Genomic DNA, 18,207 nt, shown 5'->3' with positions numbered 1-18,207 from the left:
TTATTTAAACTGTGAGAGGCAGTTAGGGAGCCAGATAAAAGAAAGCACAACATTTATTTTAATTAAATTAAGCTAGATCAAGTATTTTTTTTCCCTTTTGGTATTTAGGATCTTTGCATCTTAGATACAGTAATAGGTTTCAAATAGAGGGAAGCACAATATTTTCTGGGAGGCATATAATGGTCTTTGCATCTGTCAAGTTATTTGCAATAGCAAATACCCATTAAATACTTCATACTTCTATAGCACATTCTAACTGGACTAATTAATTCAGCTTCAACATTGCTTTGTGGTTGGGAAATACCCTAAGGCTCCCCCCCCCACCCCACCCCCAAACTCCTTCCTCAAATATACATGGCAAAACTAAAGGAGAAGTTAAGTAACATGAACCCAGGGTCACACCAAGTCAGTGGCAGATCTGGGACCAGAACTTGCATCCCTATCCTTCCAAGCCTGCATTTTAAATCACTTCCTCTGATGGTTTCTTTGCAGAGGAAGGACCTAACATCAGATATAAACACAGGAACTGCTTTCTCTAAAATTCAGCTGTTTTAAAGCCAGAGAATTGTTCTTTCGGGGCCTGATCCTCCAAGACCTCACATGGACTACTCCACTGAATACAAGAGAGATTACTCAGGTGAGTAAGAACCAGCAGGATTTAGCTTCATTTATCTCCCCCCCCCACCCAAATCGTAGTTCTCCATAATCCAAATGGAGTGTTGCCCATCAGTTTGGACACATGAAAGGAACTGAAGGTTGCTGTGTACTTTACATGAGCAGTCTAGTGACATACACACACTAAAACTGATTATAATGGGTCAGATTTATCCCTGGTATAAGCCAGTTTCCAATAGCACATGACATGCTAAGCATTTTCAAATATAAAATGAATAGTACCTGCCCCCAAAGAGTGAAATCTGAATCTGCACTGAGTTATGGCCAGGTGCACTTAGTGTAAATGCTGATTTTGGTCTATAAGGGTGGATTTTCAAGAATGCCCAGCTCTGACCTTAGTGTGCTCTCTCTGAAGTCACCAGTAAAACTCCCGCTGACTTTGGGCACTTCTGAAAATCCTACCCCAAAGCTGGTGTGACCGTAGCTGCCTTCTGGAACATCTCTTTCCTTATTAACCATCACAGCTATTGTGCTAGCTGAGAAGCTTCTGATAAAAAAATCCCTAGATTTGACTACTTAGGAGCTGGAGGCCATATAATTACAATTTGCTTCCCTCCATTGGTCTGGTGAAGGTCATGTTTGCTGGCATTCAAGGAAAGATACAAGTCCCAAATGTTTACTGTGGACTTTTTTGGATGGGGTTGCATGATTCTCTAGAACATCCCTTTATTTCAGATCAATATGCTCCAATTTACAGGTGCAATCATTTGCCTTGCATCACTTTACTGGATCAAAGAAACCATAAACCCACATTAAAGGCTCCTGGATGGCTTCTCCCTGCACTTACATATAGAAGGAAGTGTCCTAAACTTGCAATCCCTTAATTTTATAAACATCCTGAAGAACAAATATTAATAACTTCCTTGCACAGTCAAATAGCAACCTGTGGGTTTCAGAGCTCCCTGATGGGAGTCAAGGCGACAGTGAAAGGCAAAAAGCAGTATGTCAGCTCTGTGGGCTGCTTATTTGTTCACTATCAACCAGAATGTGCAGGGAACTGGAGAGGGAGGACAAAGTTAGAGCAAGTGTACTGCAGCTGTGCTTCCAGAACATCGCATAATTTTAGCACATGAAATCTATGTCAATGAAGATGAAAATATTTTAAACAGACACTAGAGATAATTTCTGTATTAATTCCAATAATTACTTTAAATCAGACAATTCACTGCAGAGGTTCCCTACAGAGCAGCCATGAATTAACAATCTGTATATCATCATGCTTATCTCACATAAAACTCTTTTGAAGACCTGCTTTTGAAAGCTGCAAATTTTAACAGATTTTACTGCCCTTGTCATATGCAGAGAAAATGGGATCAAATGTCTCATGTTTTGTGACTCTGGGAACCTGTATCTGAGATGAGAATCAGAAGGATGCATTTGTAATCATCTTCAGTGATCTAGCCAAATCCATAGAGGCGGTTCTCTTTTTGTGTCTTGGTGTCTTACAGATGCTGTCAATTGTCTGCCCAATCCAGAACAGGCTGGATTTTTGTTTTGTTTTGTTTGGTTGGTTCTTTAAACCAGATATAACAAAACCAAAATAATGGGGATTAGAATTCTATAAGGAACAACAGCCAAAGCTAAATTGAATCAGGATGCAAGTGGGTATTCATCACAAAGAAACACAAAGCAAAACAAAAAACAATGGAATATTTATTTCTGGGATATAGAGAGCTAATATATGTCTGCAACATTTTCAAGTGGGATAGCACCTAGAGTTAACATTTGGCCTTCTTGGCTCCTTGTTACAGTCCAAAATATTCCTGGAGTTTGTCACCAGACAGTTTTGGGCCCCACACTACAAGGAGGATGTGGAAAAATTGAAAAGAGTCAAGGGGAGGGCAACAAAAATGATTAGGGGGCTGTAGCACATGACTTCTGAGGAGAGGCTGAGGGAAACTGGGATTATTTAGTCTGCAGAAGAGAAGAATGAGGGGGGATTCGATAGCTGCTTTCAACTACCTGAAAGGGGGTTCCAAAGAAGATGGATCTAGACTGTTCTCAGTGGTAGCAGATGACAGAACAAGGAGTAATGGTCTCAAGTTGCAGTGGGGGAGGTTTAGGTTGGATATTAGGAAAAACTTTTTCACTGGAATGGGTTACTTAGGGAGGTGGTGGAATCTCCTTCCTTAGAGGTTTTTAAGGCACGGCTTGACAAAGCCCTGGCTGGGATGATTTAATTGGGGATTGGTCCTGCTTTGAGCAGGGGGTTGGACTAGATGACCTCCTGAGGTCCCTTCCAACCCTGATATTCTATTCTATGATTCTATGATTCTGTCCATTTGAGAACACTGTTGTCATCCCTCGGTGCTTCTCTAAGGTTCCCCCCTGGGCAGGGCTGGCTCTAGACCCCAGCGCGCCAAGCGCGCACTTGGGGCGGCCTGCCGCCAGGAGGGCAGCAGGCAGCTCCGATGGACCTCCCGCAGGCATGCCTGCGGATGGTCCACTGGTGTGGGGCTCCGGTGGACCTGCCGCAGACATGCCTGCGGAGGGTCCGCTGGTCCCGCGGCTCCACCAGATGTGCCTGCGGCTGCTCCACCAGAGCCGCAGGACCAGTGGACCCTCTGCAGGCACGTCTGCAGAAGGTCCACCGGAGCCGCAGGACCGGCGACTGCCAGAGCGCACCCCGCGGCACGCCACCCTGCTTGGGGCAGTGAAATTACTAGAGCCGCCCCTGCCCCTGGGAGAGAAAGTCCATGGCTTAGTATTGGGAGTGTGATGGGGGTAAGAGGGACCCAATCAGATGCAGGAATTCTAGCAGCCACATTTGGTAGCATCTGGACAGTTTTAGTCAGGTGAAAATCATGTCATATAATAGCTTATCAGCTGCCCCTCATCTGATATGTAGTGAAAAAAGTGTACCACACAAAAAGTAGGATATCCAATGTCACCCCCCTTCTCCCATTGTGTCCAATAATGTTCATTCTTGTTGTGATATCTCAAACCAGAGTTTTCAAAGCCAGTTAAATAAGATCAACAGTGTATATTTTACATATTTTTATAACTTGTTTTCCGATTAGACACTCATTTTACACCTGGGACAAGTACAAACTCTGCCTCTAGGATTGAGGGTTACTCACCTCTAACACTGAACCTAATCTGTGAATCTTAAAATTGGTCAGAGAGTTGGTTTTACATTGTTTTACTAGATAAAAAGTAAAAAGCATTACCTCACAAACTTATTTAACTATTTGCTAGTAGAAATAAAAAGTCTACCATTCCTTATATACCAGTTCTATTTACTGATCTTTATTCCTTAGACTGAAGTGAGACGGACTTAGAATACTTAAGTAGGTTATGCTGAGCAAAAAGATACTTGAATGCTCAACAGAAGCTTACATTTTCAGCCACTATAATCACACACCTAGAAACAAGCAGCTGCATACAATGGACCCGTCAAGTTATCAACTGCAGCTAACACTCTTTCTTACAGAGGCAGACTTTGTGACTCTGGTTTCCTTGCTGAACCTCTCCCTGGAGGACTGCCCAGCTGGAGACAATACAAACCCCTTAGGGCCAATTACTTGGCTTGGTTCTTGTCCACGTCACCTGAGAGCTGTCACTTCAACACACAGATAAAGAAACCATATGGAAAAACAGCAGGAATAAAAAAGTCATAAGCAGACTGTTAAGATGACTGCTGTTGTCCTGCTTGCCAGATTATTATTTACATCATAACTAATTTAATAAGAAGATTAAGGGGAGGTGGCTGAATAAGATCTCCTGTCCACAGAGGTAGTCCACTGAAATACTATCCTGCTTATTGTGAGATGTCATATAATGTGTCTGAAATAGCTAGAAAAATTCAGGGCCAGTTCTCAGTTGGTGTGAAGTCACCATAGCTCCATTGACGTCAATTTACACTACCTGAGAATCAGGCCCTGATCATCATCTTTCTCCTCCTCCATTTTAGGACACTAGTTTGCTGATGGGATTGAAACTTTTATTTTCAATCAGAGGCTAAGACTGAAAAATGGTAAGAAAGGATACTGAAGTATATTCCCTACTCAAAATTCTACCTCTTCTATGGAATCATTGGGCCAGACCCTCAGCAGATTACAAAGGTTGACACAAAAGGTCTTGGCAAAAGTAAATCTGTGGAACAAATTTTAAACCAAGCTAATGTAGCCTGCTCAGATTTCCATAAAACTAATTTTGAAATTGTTTTTCCCCCACTTCTGAATTACTTTTAAATAATCTATAAAATTGAATGACAATAAAAGAAAATGCATTCCAGTCAAGGCCTTGTCCTCCCTAGCATGCTGGGCATCAAATGGCAAGGTCCCTGGATTCTGTGACATTCTAGCATGTCAACTTGATTTAATTTTTTAAAATGAAGGCTTGTAATTAAATATGGAAATGATAAATCTGCGCATTAGCCCCTTGCATTACTTATTTTGCCATTATGTTCTGCTGTTCCATATTTTAAGTTTTCAGTATTCCAGAAGGATAATTGCATCAGTAAAGCTGGGGAGAAAAGGAGGGATGGAAGTTTTACCTTGCAATAGCTGAGTACTTTGGTGGGGCTTTTGGTACCTGGATGTTTAGGCTGAAAGATCAGCAGTAAAACAGTTAATGCTGACATTTTAAAATGTACGTCTTTAGGTTCCAGAGTAAACAGTCATTTGAGAGGAATAAGGCTGTTCACTTTAATGTTTTTCAGACCCCTTGTTTCAGATTGTTTGCAAACTCAGAAAGACATTGGTTCAAAGATAACAACAAAAGAAAAGCCTTTAAAAAAAAAAAAAGACAACCCTATAATAAGGGTGGAATTTGCCACAAAATTCATCAATGGCAGAATCCATAGGACACTACATGTAATTTACTGTAGGGAAAAAAGAAAGCAATATCCCCTCCTGATCCTGTTTTAAGGCAACTAACTCCCACCTAATTAATGCAGATTACCAGGGAAGATATTACATAACAGCAATTTCATGTCATTTTCTTTAAAAGTTTATAACTAAGTATATGACAAATCTAAATATATTGAACAGAGTTGTTTTTGTTAATTTTATGAGATAAAATTTGTTTAGAAGTATAGCTCTTATCTGACTTTGCTATGGGGGATTTTTTTTTAAAATCAACTGACAAAACTGAACAGGTAATCACTGCTTTTCATTATTTGTATTTGTTCACAACCCTTAAGATTCCAGCGACAGTCCAGAGACAAAAAGTAGACACTAAGAACAGGTTCATTTACTACATTTCACTTAAAACAAGTTTTAGATTCAGAGAATTCCAAACCTAAGCTTGGGGTCTCTTAGACTTGTCAAAAGAGACCACCACAATAGTTTTGTTATTGTTGCTGCTGCTGAAAGTGGAGATTGAATCTAAAAGACATATTTTAAAAGGCTGGCATAATAGGAGCTCATTTGTGCTTTATAGCAATTTGAAAAATTCAATGCTTTTTATAAAATAATGATTACAGACATACAATTTGCAGATGCAAAAATGGAAGCCATTGCTCAAACATTTGATCTGATGTTCTTACTGGAAAAAACTGGAGGTATGCGCCCAGTGACAGTTACAGCAAACTACAATACTTTATCTTTGATTCACACCCCTTTCACTCATGTTTTACAAATGTCTGTTACTCTACAATAGTCAGCTAAATATCAGAAGTGCTTTCCTTACACCTTTTGCCCTCATTAATAGGATGTACAGAGCACAGCTCAAGTCTTACTACAGCTTCTCAAAACCACAGAATACCCATTTGAATGTTCACCTCATTCATTTGGTCAATGGACATTCATGTCTTCCCTTTATCCTCTAAGAGAGAGTCACAATGTTCAGATACCACTGGGCACAAGTAACATAATATTGAATCATATTCAGGAAAGTTAATTATCTTAACAGGGAAGTTGGAGTGTTCTTATACACCTCACCCGCCACAGCTTTGCCTAAGAGGGCTGGGTCTTTTGGCTCAGGCCAGAGAGACTCATGCTGCTACATCAGGAGGTTCCCTGGGTTTGATCTGCATTGTTGAAGGTGTCTCACTCAGGGGCATTGTGCAACATTCCTAACCCCAAATCAACCCTTGTATTTCATGATTTCATATTTTAGTAGCAGTTTGTAGGGAGGGGAAGAAAAACAATTATTCTTAAATCACAGATATTCCGGGGAGTGGGTGGGAGAGTGAGGTGTTCCTTTAAAAGAAAAACGATAGTTTCATATTCACTGTTCCCTAGACAGTAAAGGGTTTTTTTTTCCCAGGTGACGTATCCACCTCTTCTGAGCATGCAAATCAACAAAGGGCCATCGAGCACGTCTTCAAAACAGAGACAATTCATGCTCAGTTGGCTGTCAGTCAGCATTTTATGGACAGCTGAACATTCCACATCTTATGGCTAGAGATAGGCACGAATTTGAACACTCCAAACAAAGGGAGTTCAAAAATTGTATCTGGATCGGCATTTGAATTTTGCAAATGGTGCCCATCTTAAAATTTCAACAGTACAAAATTTCCAAGGGTAACAAGAGCTTTCACTGAATCCTCCCCCCCAACCCCCTTTTTCTGACCAGCTCCCATATTTTAGATATTCCCAATTTCAGTGCTGCCTAACAGAGTCTCTTGGATGCCTACATTTATGTCATCTGTTATAATGGCAGTGCGCCCAGTTTGAAGTAGTTTACTCCATTTCTCTAAGACAGATGCTAAGAGAAGGCTGGTTTGAATGGACAGATGACACTGCAGTGCCAATTTGCTACAGGAAGGTCCTCTCTGAGACAGATCTGCCATATTGGGACCATGTTTCTTTTTCGTGAAATTATATCTGCTGACATGTATATCAAACCTGCCCTCACAAAAATTTCCTCAGGATGTTACTCTTTATTGTAATTCCACCTACCAGTGAAACAGGTAGTAGTATACAGCCAGAACTGAGACCATATCCACATACACTGTGCAGATAATCTGATAAAACCAGGAAGGACTCAGTCTGATGCTGTCAAGATTCAATGGCCCCAATCTTGTCCATCAGCTGCATGATCAGGCCCCAGTCACATCCCCCACCCCTAGTTGTTCTAAACAGCTCTGCTACAAGCGGGCAGCACAGACCCGTGAGGCTTCAACATATTTTGAAGGTAGCACGAGTAGGGGGCTGAGAGAGCAGTTGCAGGAAGGGTAGAAGAGGAGATGAGAGGAAAGAGGAAGAAAAGTGACAGGTGTTGAATGAGACAGTATCTGCTTGAACTCCTCTTGCCCCTCTTCTCTTGTTTTGCTAAGCAGCAATGAAGTTATGACTCCCACCAATACATTTACTGAACAATAAATAATATTTGGCACTTCCATGGTACCAAAGGTTCTCAAACATTTTACATGCATTAATTACATTTCCTAACCTTGCCAAATAAGCAAAAAAGTTAAAAGCATAGGGTACCAGGACATCTGTTCTCTCCTGTAAATTCACAGCAATGAAATATACTCCTTTTCTCTACCCAAATATTTGTGAGGGGGGAAGGGAGGAGACACTGCCACTGGGAACATAGGATAATGGAGAAGTGATAACTCTGCTGCAAGCCAAGTGGATAGGAGTAGGAAGTGACAACACTGCTGCATGATGTCTTTATTTCAGAGTTTGTTTTACACTTGATATTTTTCCTGAGATTGCCTTAAAATGTTAGGGTGAAATCCTGGTCTCATTGCAGTATGTGGCAAGTCACCCACTGATTTCAGTGAGGCCAGAATCTCACCTTAAATCAGGTATATTAAGAAATAAATTTACAGGTCTATTAAGAAAAGTCTCAAAAATCATCTGGCCTATGTTTGGAAATGTTTTCCCCATTCCCTGCCACAGTTTCCACAGAACACATCTTTCCCAACATACAGTAATACCATTAAACAAGCACTTTACAGCCATAGATCTCCAAGTGTTTTGTTAAACAGATAACTGTTAACCCCACTTTATCAAAGAGGAAACTGAGGTACAGTCAGGGATCATGATCTGTCCAGCAGCTCTAAAGCAGAGCCAGTAATAGAATTTGAGTCTTCAGGGACACAGTCTAGTGCTCTAAGCTTTAGGTACACTGCCTATTAGTTATCAGCTTTAATTAAAAACAAAAACGTATTTGAGTTGTATTAAAAGAAAGCAGGAAAGTTATGTCTCCTTTCTGGCCCCTCCCAAGCCCCTAAGGTCATTTTCCACAACAGAAATAAAAGCTTTCTTGGTCATGTATTTTGTCCTAAACAGCAGTGGTTAGCTGCTTGTGGCTAATTAGTTACTCAAGTGTAATAATCTTCCAGCGTGACAGAAAATGTTTAAATTGAGTTCTCTGCAAGTAGTGTACTCCTGGAAAAGATGCCATAAATCAGCAGGGTTATGGAACTCTTTAAACAAAGCAAATCTGCTGTGGGAACCATTACAGATTTAACCATGTACTGTCTATGTACCTAGCTGACTTGTGCTTTTAACTTAACACTTTTCACTCAGGGCTTTTTAGCACCTGGATCACATTAACCAAGAATGAAAGTCACCCAGTATGCAGAGTCAGGATAACGCCTCTACACTAAGCCTTCAACGAAGGGTTTGCACAGGACTTAAGTGGTGTACATGGACCTTGTACTGGCCCGCTGCACAGAGGTGAATTTCACCTAAATCTTTGAATAAGATACAAAAAGTATCAGTTTCACTTGTTTACCTATACAAAATGCTAAATCCGTGGAGTACAGAATCCCCACTCATTACTAGCCATGAAGATAAGGAGGTATACAAGAGATGCAGACAATCAAGGAAAGTTCTTACTCCAAAGAGGGTTTTATGCAAAAGCCAGACAAAAATCATCTAGAAACATATTAGACAATGGTTGTGGATACTGAAGACAAAGTCTCATCTAACAGTGACTAGCAAGTTTGGGTGCCCAACTGGAGACACCTTTAAAGGGTCTGATTTTTGGAGAGGACTGAACTCCCATTCTCTGAAAACCAGGCCCCTTCAAAGAGTCACAAGTTAGGCACCCAAACTCATTGCTGAATTTGTAAAATATAGGCCCAGGTGTCCAGGCATATTTTGATTAGCTGATTGGTCCTTCTATAGGTCACAGCTGTGTACCATCTGATCCGTAAGTTACCAAGAGGAAGAGAAGAATTCTCTCCCTCCATTGAGTGGTTAAAAGCTTATACGTATGTTTTACTCACACACACACGATTTAACAATCTTTCACCACTTCTGTTCTATCCATTTGACCTAACAGCCTGCATTTTAAATTACAGATTTTGTCTGCAAAGTGTTACTTCAATTCTTTGTTCCTTTGCTTTACCTTTCTACTCTGTCTTGTCTATTTAGGGGCAGAGGCAGTCCCTCACTAGGTGTTTGTACAGTGCCTGGCACAATAGGCCCCTGATCTCTGTTTGGGCCTCTCTGCACTATTAGGATACAAATAATGAAAATCAAGCTTATGTCTCCACCATGCTCTCTCACACCTCCTTTGCCAATCCTCTGAGAAATGGAATTTGGGTCCTTAAACCAGCTCCCAGTCAAGTTCCCTAAATGGGATGTTAGTCAGGATTTAAGCTACCGCTGCAGTGGCTGGCCTGCAAGCTAAAGCAGCACTGCTGCTGGGCAGGAGAAGCAGCTGGGCAGCATTTAAGCTAAGATTTAAAAGGACAAGGACAAGGATTGTGAGCTGCTCTAAGGACCCAAATTCAGTCTCAGGACTTTAGGCAAGTGGGAAAGAAGAAAGCAAAAAGGAAAGAACTAGAGGTGCTGGGAGGAGAGAGGAGCTGAAGGATAAAGAAAAGGAGACCTGACAAAAAAAAAAAACCCAACAACAACAACAACCCAGCACACCTCATACCTCTTCCCAACTCCCCAGTTGTTATCTCACTCAGCACAGGTTGTACTTCAACAATCACTTCCAACTCACATTTTCCTGTTGGAAAACAAACAAATTAGGGGTCCTGTTTAGTTTTGTCCATAGAAAGCAAGCAGCGACAGTGCTTATTGGATCATAAAGTGCTCCACAAAGGGCAGCCACACTCATTGGTGACAGGAAGCAGGACACCAAGTAGGCAGAGAAGACAAAGCCTTAGATTATAAAAATTACTATCTTGCATAAAAGTTGAGAAGGTGTTTGTAGCCTTTGATCTACTATTTTACCCTTCTATAGGTAACTAATTTTCTTTAGTCACAGATACATTGCACAATATATATTTGCTCATGCACATAAAAACATAGTTTAAAGGGGTAAAAGGAGACTAACAATAAGCCACTGTACGAACAGGTTGCTGGTCCATTTCAGATGGTTGAAGCTACTGGAGCAAGTGCCAATGTAGAGTGGCCCTGGCTATATTAAACACGTACATTTTAGGTCTGTTCCTCTCAGCTGTTGAGCACACAATTTATGTCACGCTCAGCAGAACTGAGCCCATAATTAGCATGTTTGTTTTGAATGGGTGTAGCTGGATGCTCAGAACTTTTGAAAATTTGGCAGCTTATTTAGGAGGAGATTAGCTTTAGGTCATTAACCCATCCACCCCAAATTCTTGTCCATGTGTAAATAATTTCTGTAAATACCCACAGATGTTACGCAATGCATGAGGTGGTTCGCATGACTGCTAGTGGGGAAAGGTGATGGTCCATGAGTCTCTGTTAAGACACCTTATGGAATAGATTGGAGTCGTCACATATAGTATCTGCATTCCAGAAGTGGTGGTAAAAGTCTGAGAAGTGATACTTGAAAAACAGATCTACTGAGAGAACCTCTACTGAATAAAATCTCATCTTGTTTTGTCTCCTGTGAGCAAGTCTAGGGCAACATCGCAACATTTTCCTCCCAAGTGGGCAATCTCACATTAGTAGCAACTTTTTCATTGATCATCAGCTCTATTCTGTGCTGTGCTAGCCTCCATACTAGACTGTGTGATGTACTCCTTGCTTAGGATTAAACTGTAGATCTAGAAACTATTGCCATATTTGAGGGTGGCAGACAGGGACTTCAGCAGCAGTGGCTGGAAATGATCTGCCAGCAGAAAACCTCTGGAGGCACTGGAGCAGCAAGCACTATAACTTTGAAAATGGCACAACATGAGTTCTTTCCACTGCAGTGCTTGTGGAGTGTATGGTGGCATTGGTGGTGCTAACTCTCTCCCCACATGCTTCAAATCAGGAAATACGAACTACTCCTTGTGCAGAAATACAATGGGAGCAGGGCTGGGTTTCACCTATATACAAAAGGAGCCAGATTAAGAACCTTGATTTCTTGGTAAATCTCATGTTGCATTGGAAAATACAGCTACTGATTTGATAAATATACACTCCTGTAGCATTAAAATTGTTTCTGTTCCGAGAGAAATTGCCTGCCCTGCAGAGTTCTACAGAGTCCCTCCCTCCCTGCAGGATAGGTGGGCTTTTAAGGCTATGGGTCTGTAGAAATAAACACCTGCCTAAAAATACACTAAAGGATTATTTGTGATTGTCAAATGGTACTTAATGGCCTGCTCCAGTTACTACTGGTCTCAGTGCACAGCCAATGATTCATGGAAATTCTACCACCCTCCCAAATTCTAGAGACACAGGAGTTTGTTCTATTAGGGTCTAACAGAAGAAAGCTCGCCTTTCCTGGGATTGTAGGACCACCACACCTTTCCCAAGGTCATTTTTGACATTGTTCTAGAAATGGGGTTGTTGAGAAAGCTCTTAGGAGAACCCAGTGCACGTTCTTAGGAAGGCTGAGCATCTTAATACTTGGTGTATAGGGAATGGGTTACTCTCCAGTTGCCTAAACATCAGCAGCCAATTAAGGTACAAGAGTTGAAAGTGGGCTACACATATTAAGCTTCTCAACAGTTATTGTTGGTCAGCTGAACTGTTCAGTTCACATCTTCTTAGCCATCAGTAAGCCATCTATAGTCATTACGTCTGAGAGCAATGGACATACTAGCAAGTCAAGATGTCAATATTTTTAATGCTCAGAATGCTGTTTGTACTTGAGAATAACAACTTTCCAGCTTTAAAGACTGCTATAAATCTTAACTCTAGGCCAAATCCTCCCTTGTGATGAGCATTAGAGTGGTGATTGAGGTGAAGACAGCCTACGGAGCTTCTCTGTATCCCCAAACCAGTATGCCATACAATTGCATTAGAGGAGTCCTACTAACATTCAAGACAGGAGCCTTTGTACTGCAACCCACAGCACTTCACAATCCCAAGTGTGTGTGTAGGGGGGGGGCATGATGTGTCAGCTGTGGGTGTGACAGTCTTCAGATGTCTAGTATCAGAGGGGTAGCCGTGTTAGTCTGGATCTGTAAAAGCAACAAAGAATCCTGTGGCACCTTGTAGACTAACAGACGTTCTGCATCATGAGCTTTCGTGGGTGAATACCCACTTCTTCAGATGTCTAGTGTGCATCCAGAGGTTGGCACAGTCACTAACTCTCATTTTCAGAGCAGCAGTAAGGTGAACTGAGCATTCACACCAACCCCTTTCAACCTCAGTTCCACCTAACTAGTTCTGTTGGTGCTGGTGGGCAGTCCAATAGTAAAGGCTTAGCCAGTGCCACTCCATCTCCCTTACATGGCCACATCTCAAGATTAGAATTTCACCCCATATACACATAGGATCAGTTCATCCACCATTGAAATGCTCAGCCTCTGATGTTGAAGATTGGTTATAGCAGCTAATTAATAGTAACGGTGATATTTTAGGACAGAAAGTGAAGTAGAATGCTACAACCAGTTGAAGCTACATAGGGTATTATGTGGGAAAGAATGTAATAATTATGCCTAAAACTTGGTCAGTACACAGGGGTTTAAAAAAATAAATAAAATAAGGGGTGTTAAAGCACTATAGTATATTCACTGCCAAAACTATAAGGTTATCGGTGATTTATTGCCCTGAAGACTTTAAAGTAGCAGTTCTGAGTGGAGTGCCATTTGTGCCTTGAACTCATTTCCATCTTAAACATATGCTTAGTATTGAATGCCTTATTTAAGACCCTAGACAATGTTCAATGTCATGTTTCCTAGAAGAATAAAATTCCTTGTGCCTACTCTAGATATAACTTGCAAGTTATCAGCATATAAATAAAATATGTATGTCTGTACACAATAACACTATTTAGGGTTTATATAGTATTTTAATGTCTGTATAGTGCTTTGAACTTGTAATCACAATTACACCTTTGTGAGGCAGGTAAACATTATCCATCTTTTAGACCAGGGAAATAGACACTGTGGAGCTAAAACACTCACCTTGGTTCAAAGTAACTGAGTGGCAGAGTTAGGATTATTAGAATTTTGTAGTTCCAAAGGTTCAATGCTACAGTGAATCAGAAAGAAGAGGGGAACAAATTCAAATCTTATTGTTACTCCAGCAGACTCTGAAGGGTGATGGGAGCATGCATGCACATCTGAAACGTCATCTTTGCTTTAAAATAGGATCGCTAGAGGAAACACTAAAAATGTCCTTTTCTCTTTAATTAGCAATTCATTTTGATCTTACACTATGAATAACCTGAAATATACCCATTATAGTCACTCAGTGCTGCTATCAGCAAAACACACACGTAATATGCAAAATGGATTAAAATAGCTCCTAAATGACAAAACCGATTTCAGAGTTCTACTATGTTAGGAGTTGTACAAACCCATTAGAGCAGAGCTGGTTTTTTTTTTTTGTAAAGAGAGTTTGTAAACAAGGCAGATCAAGGGCAGTAGAAACCAAATAATATGTCCACTTTATGGCTAGAGAACCGAGGTACAGAGATTAAGTAACTTGCTCAAGATGACAAGGAAATCTGTTAGAAGCAGGAATTGAATACACATCTCCCAATCCAGTACCTAGACCAGAAAGTCATCCTCTCCTAAAATCTGTTCATGCTGGAGAATGCAGGCAATTGTTCTGCTCCCTCTTGATCCAAGCAAACAAACATCTAGTTGAGCTTTATATAAAGCCCCAGTCCTGCACTAGGTACTGGATAGATGCAGGATTGGGGTTGCAGTCTGAAAATCAATTACTACAGAGACTTTAAAGTTAATACCTTATTGTTCATATAAAATTATCCATACTTTGCACTATTATACTAACTACCATGCAAGCAACCCTTAACACCTAAGACACTGAATGCACTCATGCACTTTAGGATTTCAGCAACAATTACTTATATAGTGCCTTTCATCCACAGATCTGAAAATGATTTACAAAAGCAGATTAATATTACCACCTCTGTTTTACAGACAGGGAAAAGGAGACAGAACCCTGAAGAGAGCAAGGTCATAGCAGAACCAGCAACAGAAAGAGCTCTGATCTCCTAACTCCCAGCCCAGTACCCTATTTATTGGGCAATACTGCCTCACATATTTGCTTGTGTGCAACCACAGCGGGCAGGTGCACCAGATATTTTACGAGTGCAGCTTTAAAATTATTGGCTTCAGCAACTTGTATGCAAAATCAAATAATGTGGTAGAGTTGGAACTAGAGAACACAGATCTCCAAACTCATCATTCTGGTTTTTAAACCACTAGACTATGCTCGGAGTCAAATAAGGAAAGTATGTCTGTCTGAGGCAATCAAAACAGGAAAGATGGTAAGAAGTGGTCTTCAAAAGGTGATAGTGAGTACAGAGAATTGCTAGCCAAACTACTTGTGCTTTAGATTGAGTCTATCATGTTGCTTCTAATTTTCACCACATCTTTGATTTAGCTTCCACTTGACATGTTTTGGGCCTGGGCCACGCAGAACTCCATGCCAGACTGTTTCCAATTCCCAATGTTTTGCCTTGCCTAGAAAGTTAGATTGCTGAAATATTTGCTAGAATAAATAGAGGTTAAGTGTGAAGTCAGTAGGTGAGCTTTGCTTCATGGATATTGATATAAAAAGCAGTTGCCATACTACTCTGACCGATCTAAAGAATAGATGTTTGTATATGATTTATGAACACAAATGTGTACATCTTCCATAAATAGTAATGTGTTCCAGTAACAAACTGAGTAGAGAATTCTAGCCCATGAGGGCTGGGAAACTGCAGGCAGTATTTGAAATTGTCCATTAATTCTTGGTTTCAAATGAAAAACAGACTATAAATCCAATCCTGTAATCCTTTCACATTCATGTAAGCATGGCATAATCAGACCTGATAATACAGATGTCTGTTTAAGATAATTAAATGTAATTGAACCAATAAATAATGACATATTCAATATACAGTAAATGCACTTTGGAAACCTTACACTAATATTACTTAGTTTGCATTTTTGTCACTATCAGAATTTTAGCAAGTTTCCAAAGCTAAAAATTTCATGGTTAAGTATTCACCAAAAGCCTCTAGTTCTCTGAATAATTTCTGTAAGAGTAATCAAATATTGAATTAAACAAATAGGTCATCACTACTGCTCACACTTGCACTGGTACTAAACTATTGTGGTTAAACAGCATCCCATTTCTCAGAAAGATTGTGTTGCAGACGTGTAATATTAGCTGATGTGTTTAATTTTAACAGCACAGTTAATTTTTGGACAGCAAGTTTACTCAAAAACCATCTTCAGTAGCCATTAATGAAATCTTCTGGACTGAGGAAACTATGTATTTATTCAGCAATTTGCCATGTAGGTCACAAAGTTTTAAGAAGATTTCTATAGCTATTTTATTTCAAAGCAGGTTTTCTAATATGCCAACATTTATTCTTTAATTTCATGGGCAGTGGCATTACACCAGGAATAAACTGGGGCACACACACACACACACACACACACACACGAACGAAAAATGGCTCCATAAGTGGCAGAATTTACACAAAGCAATCTATCATGATTCCTATTGAATATAACATTTTTCCCGTCTGTGTTAGATGGGTAAGTGGCATTGCTCTGACATTTTACACAGCTGCTATTCTTTTCCCCAGAGGTGGCTGCATTTCACTGGTGGGTGAAAGTATTCCCTAGAACATCTTTTTGCTCCAGTACTACATAAGGATATTAAAATGTTTTCATAAACTTTAAGGCCAGATGGGACCATTATGACTGTCTAATCTGATCTCCTGCGTACACCAGCCATCAAACACCACCCAGTAACTCCTGCATTGAGTCCATATTTAGGAATTGATTCTGCACTCCTAACACACCTCAAACTTCTATCCACTTCAATTAGGTTTGTAAAAATATTGTGAGATCAGATAAACGGTGAAGTAGTATTAGGTTGTGTCATCTTTTACCCATGTGCTGCAGAAGTGAATGCTTCCTTCCTACCCCCTTTCTGCTACAGAAGTACTTCCTTTCTTGCAGTGTCCATAAATTTTTACTTTTAACATAACACTAAGTTTCATTTCAATAATTGACTTGCGTTGTACAGCCAACCAAGAAATAAAATAAAGCTTCTGTTGACGATGGTCAAGTGGATTTAATTCATTTAAGAGAAAATCGCATAGTATCACTATTTAATGGGATTCTTTGTGTGTGTTACTTTATTTCAGGTCCAGTGTCAATACAATATGAAGATGTGGCATTTGAGAGGGTTTTCTTTTAAATGGAGGAACACCATGAAGAATGGAGCAGAAGAACAGGTAAACTGGTTTTAAATGGGAATAAAAAGGAGCCAATAATTATGCCTCACTCTGCTTGCAAATCATGCTCAGGTGTGAACTGGCCTAGCTCGATTGATACCAATAGAGCTATGCCAATTTATACTAGCTGAGGATCTATCCTAATACCATTTTTAGATACTGCCACTGGAATTCACACTTCAGTGTCAAAACTGAAAAAGTTTGAAAATGCACTACCTTTCCTCCTGTCCCCAAGTGTGTAACTGAAGGCTTGCTGACTGGGGGAGATTATGGAAGTAGCCTATAACTGTGCACAAGTGATAGTTTGACACATGGAGAACAATGTGGTTTTGCCCCTTGCTTCTAGACAAATGAATATTTATATGCAAGACATAATTTTCCCCTCTAGTAACAATTTAATAACATCAAGGGGATGCTATTAACTGTTAAATGTTGTCAGTGCAAGTTAAAGATGCTGTAAACCACTCAAAGCATTTACCACCAAGCTACATTAACATAATCTTTCAATCAGTGCAGAAGCTACATAGAATTTTTTTTAAAAATGTATCCCTAAAGAGAGGTGCTAGGAGTGCAATTCTTACAACCTGTATGTACTTGCAAGAAATCCCCAATTCCAGACTATTTGTATAACCCAGTGCTTTTCTTAACAATCTCACTGCTTGTAAGGGCAGCAAAATAGATTCAAAAGGATGTTCAATGCAGCCAGCATGGATCCAGACTTACTTGGCATCTATCATGTATTCCCCAATAGATGGGTGGATGGAGGAGGGAAAAGGAAGGGGAGGGACAAAGAAAGAGCAGGAGAAAGTTTCAAATTAGAGCTGCAATCACTATTTCCAAATAGGGAAAGGAGTCTAAATAACTGTCCCATATAGGGAAACTGGTAAACATGAGTGGTAGTGAACAGTGAAATCTATTAGCCAATATTATGCAGTTAAACATTCTTCTTTGAGAACAGAAAGAAAAGTCAAGATGTGGACTCTCGTTAATTAAGGGTAGAGATGCAGCTTTCCCAGCAGCAAAGTAATTGTTTGTGCAGTG

The 18,207-nt window shown here is 40.2% G+C and overlaps 2 long non-coding RNA genes across 3 annotated transcripts in view; one reads left to right on the top strand and one right to left on the bottom strand.

The window, feature by feature from the left end:
- LOC120371047 overlaps positions 1-18,207 on the bottom strand; it is a 68,612-nt gene that overhangs the window by 13,407 nt on the left and 36,998 nt on the right. Inside the window, exon 1 of one of the 2 annotated variants that reach the window (XR_005584118.1) lies at positions 10,468-10,545. The exons of the other annotated variant lie outside the window; for it this stretch is intronic. This is a non-coding gene — a long non-coding RNA (uncharacterized LOC120371047). Of the gene's footprint in view, positions 1-10,467; positions 10,546-18,207 lie in introns of those variants that run through there. 2 annotated transcript variants of the gene reach the window in all.
- LOC120371048 overlaps positions 1-18,207 on the top strand; it is a 77,791-nt gene that overhangs the window by 55,815 nt on the left and 3,769 nt on the right. Inside the window, exons 4-5 of the long non-coding RNA XR_005584119.1 lie at positions 493-637; positions 17,077-17,166. This is a non-coding gene — a long non-coding RNA (uncharacterized LOC120371048). The remainder of the gene's footprint in view (positions 1-492; positions 638-17,076; positions 17,167-18,207) is intronic.

The sequence above is a fragment of the Mauremys reevesii genome, linkage group 8, assembly GCF_016161935.1.
Source record: "Mauremys reevesii isolate NIE-2019 linkage group 8, ASM1616193v1, whole genome shotgun sequence".
NCBI classification, from domain to species: Eukaryota; Metazoa; Chordata; order Testudines; family Geoemydidae; genus Mauremys; species Mauremys reevesii.
This window is presented reverse-complemented; position numbering and strand designations above follow the sequence as displayed.